The sequence below is a fragment of the Pseudophryne corroboree genome, chromosome 8 (assembly GCF_028390025.1).
Source record: "Pseudophryne corroboree isolate aPseCor3 chromosome 8, aPseCor3.hap2, whole genome shotgun sequence".
NCBI lineage: Eukaryota > Metazoa > Chordata > Amphibia > Anura > Myobatrachidae > Pseudophryne > Pseudophryne corroboree.
Window position 1 is genome coordinate 202,025,967 of NC_086451.1, and position 4,473 is coordinate 202,030,439.

The following is a 4,473-nucleotide window of genomic DNA, read 5'->3' on the forward strand; positions in this document are numbered from 1 at the left end:
AGGACGACTGATCCGTATTAAGGAGAGGATGAATGGGGCCATGTATCGGGAGATTTTGGACAAAAACCTCCTTTCCTCAGTAAGAGCATTGAAGATCAAAGATGACTGGGTCTTCCAGCATGACAATGACCCCAAACACATCGCCCGGGCAACTAAGTAGTGGCTCCGTAAGAAGCATTTCAAGGTTCTGGAGAGGCCTATATATATATATATATATATATATATATATATATATATATATATATATATATATATATATATGTGTATGTAAGAACATACCATTGATAACGGTATTTCTCCTCAGTCCACAGGTTCCGCAGGATAACATTGGGATATGAAGAAGCAACAGCGGATTTGCACCAGTCAAAGCTTTTCGGCCTCCCACCATGCAACAGGCCCGTCCATATATCCCTGCCTTCTGGTTCAGGCAAATCAGTTTTTTGTTTGGTGCGGCAGGAGCCGGACCAGTCAGAGGGCTGCTGGTTTTTAGCAGCCCTAAGCTTTCTTATTTTATTTTTTATAGTCTTACTATTTTTTCATGAGTGATCTTTCTAAAAAGAGTCTTATAAGTACCTTGGAAAGAGTCGCGCCAGCAACTCTCCGCCAGGTCGCGACAACGCTTACCAACGAGTACAGTGCTGTTTTGGTGGGCGTCTGTGTCGGATATACTAGCAGGTCCAGCAGACGTCACCAGGCTGTGGCCGGAACACGGGGAGAAGGTAAGGCATCGGTTTCGCTTAGAAGGGGTATACAGACACAGCCGCACTCTCTTGGGAGGAGACAACCAGTCGCCGACGCTGCTGCCACTTCGGACTTAGGGATCAGAGGCTCCAAAAATGATGCTGCAATCCCTGGCTCAGACAAATCAGTTGTATTCCCAAAGCTCAAGGCAGGAGCCTCACAGATAGCCCTAATCAGGCGAGAACACCACACATACACACCCTTCCGTACAAGGAGGAAGAGGTTAGTGAGCAAAAGGATCCTCAAATCAGGTGCGTCAGGGTGGGATCCCTGTGGACTTAGGAGAAATATCGTTATCAAAGGTAAATTCTTACCATAACGTATATTTCTCCAACAGGGTCCACAGGTTATCCACAGGATAACATTGGGATTTCCCAAAGCAATTTAGTGGTGGGGACGCTCCTAATGCATAGGAGAAGCCTTCGCCCAAATTCAGCGTCATGAGAGGCAAAGGTATCCAAGACAATGTCTATTGCATGTGTAAACAACCCTGTTCTGTTTAGGCACCACATTGTGCTGCCCAAAAAGGACCTACCTTACGGGTAGAATGAACAGAGACATTAGCAAGAATAGGGAGATCAGCTTAGAGAATATGCTTCTGAAATTGTCCTCTGAAGCTATGTTGCCAGCATCTGCTTATCAGCCTGCCATCCTGTCTTATGAAATCGATAGCGAATGAAGAGGGAATCTTTCCTGATGGCACTGGTATATTACACGTAGATCCCTCATGCACGGATCGCGTCTAGTGATGCATCTTCCGCAGCAAAGCCCAGAACCTGAAAAACCGGGACATTTTCCTCGTTAAGGTGGAACTTAGTCATCACCTTGGAAATATACCCAAACCTAGTTCTGAGAACTGGTTTACGTGGCTAAAAGATCAGGAATAATCAGGAACAAGACCATGCCCCCAAGTCTGATATTCCTCTAGCCGACACCTTAGTCAGTAGAAAACACATTTATGACCCATTTTAACCAATGGTTTAAATTGGGCAATTTGAAGGGCTTTAAGGACTAACACCAGTCCCACGGCACTGTAGGAGGAACAACCAGAGGCTGAATGCGCCGCATAACCTGGAAAAAAAGTACGCACATCCTGTAAGTTGGTTATTTAGTTTTGGAATCCTAGTGTCAATGCCGACCTTCAAAGCTTTATCCATTCTTGCCCGAAAGTATGCTAAGACCCTAGAACTCTGAAAGATCTAAGATCCAACCTCACTGCAAGCCTGAACCTAGGCTTGCCATATTTAGTGATAAAGGCAAGCTAAGGAAGGGTTCCTTGTTCTAATCTCTTGTTTAAATCACCTGCTGCAAATATCCTGTTACCTTCAGGATAAATGTATCAAGGCCATGCCATCAAGTACCGTAGATCCAGATGTCTGTGATAACCAGGACCCTGCGTCAGTAGTTCTGGACCTTGGGAGAGCAGAAATTAAGTATTCATTGCCATTCTCTGCTGGTTTTCCTGTTTAGCTTTCTCACCACCCTGGGTAATAGGGTGACTGGAGAAAACAAAAACCAGAAGAAAGTCATCTCACCGATAAGACATCCACAAAGATCACTCTGAGATACATTGTTTTTGACCTCAATGTGAGCACTTTGTTGTTCCGACAAAAACTCCATAAGCTATATCTCCGGCAAACACCTATAGTTCACCGAAATCAGGAACCCTCCGGGTGTAGAGCCCATTCATTTTCCTGAATGGTGTGTCAACTTGAAAAAGTCCGCTTCCCCCTTTAGGATTCCCGGAATGAAAATAGTGGACCCGGTTGAACAATGATGTTCTGCCCATCTAAGTATGTGTTTTACCCTTTTCATCACTTTTCGGCTACGAGTTCTTTCCTGATGTTGAGGTACGCGCATAGTCCGCACGGCACTGGACTGGTTTTCCTCGAAGACTCTCCTGTGCCTACACTGGTGTCCTATATGTGGCCCAAGGTTTCACCTTTAATTGGCATACAATCTACTTCTTTGTGAACACAACCTTCCTGACACTGTTCCTCAGTGTCAGAATTTTTCAAATCTGATATCCAAAAGGATTTCCCTTTGTACAGCTGGGATGCCCGTTTCCACCAGGCTGACGACCTTCTTACTTTTATCGTAAGTACCAATCCGTTTTCATTATGTGAAGCCTTCCATAATTACCTACAGCACCTTGTATTCCCAGGTGGTTCCTCCAAGTACCAACCCGGAAAACACTGCCCATCTTCCACAATCCAATGAGATTGGGCACATTTAGTGTGGTGTGACTGTAGATTCTATTTGGTAAAATTCAGACGCTGCAGAGATGTCAAGTGGAATTGTGCATACTTCACTCTGTTGATGTAGACACCATCAAACCCATCACCCGCTTTGTTGCAAGAATGGATCAGTTTGACTAACAAAAACTTGAATCCTAGACTACACCCTGGATATTTTATTGCAAGGTAAAAATTACTTCTTGCAGACCTAATCCAGTACAGCCCCTGCAAGTGAATCATCCGATGTGACGGAACTGGAGACACTAATTGGTTCATTATTGATTCAGTTGTGCCTCTGCATACAGACTGCTTCTTGCAAGCCTCGTCCTTCGTCTCTACCCGAGATGGCTGTGAAGGCAAAAACATACCTAGTACTGTGTCAGAACTGAAGAAATCGCCCCACTCCCCCCAAGCCTGGGGTCCCCATGCAGAGGCCCATACCATGCTACTGATTGTTTATCTTTCTACAGCACCTGTCCAGATGGTCTCGCATCCGAGTATCAACCAGACTCAACACTGCTTATCTTCCAAACTCAGATACCATTGGGCCTATCCAGTGTGGTATAGCTGTAGATCCAACCGGACTCTTGGCAGCCCCATGCCTTATTAGTCCTCCTAGAAATCAAACCCAGTATCCGAAAAGCAGAACTAAGTTTAAAACTGAATGTGGAAGAAAGTTGACTTTTTGGAGTCTGCTCCTGATTTCAGAATATCTGTTAATTCTTTACCAAAGAAAAACTATCCAGAAAGGACAATGATTCCGAACCTTTCCTAAATTCTGAATCGGCTTCCACCTTCCAGCCAAAACTATTCTGCATGCAGATATGATTGGGGCTAATGCCCTGGAGGAACTAATGGCCAAATCTATTGGTGCTTCTCCAGGATCATTGCACTATATGAGAACTTTGTCGTTATTGAAAAGATACTCCTTCAATTGCATTAGCCCAGACAACCACTGTCTTTGCCATTTAAGCCAAAACCAAGGCTTGGCCCTATGACTGCCCTAGACAGGGAAAGCAAATATAAAAGTAGATCACTTGCATAACTACTTTAGGAGCCACTTCTTTTTAAACATCCTTAACTGGAAGAAGATAATCAATTTCTTAGGATCCTAACTTTTATTTGGGCATAGCCCCAATCATTTCCCTGATTTCTGTCAGCTGATCTGACTCTGCTACGCAGAACCGATGCCTTACCTTCTCTCCGTGCTCCGGCCACAGCCTGGTAAAGTCTGATGGACCTGCTAGTATATCCGACACAGACGCCCAACAGCACTGTACTCTTGGGTAAGCATTGTCGCAACCCGAAGGAGAGTTGTTGGAGCGACTTCCCAATATGCGTATAAAACGCTGTTTAGAAAAATCACTCAAAAAATAGTAAGACTAACAATAAAATAAGAAAGCTTGGGGCTGCTAAAGAAACAGCAGCCCTCTGACCATGGACTGGCTCTTGCTGCACCAAACAAAAAACTGATTTGCCCGAGACAGGGGGTGGG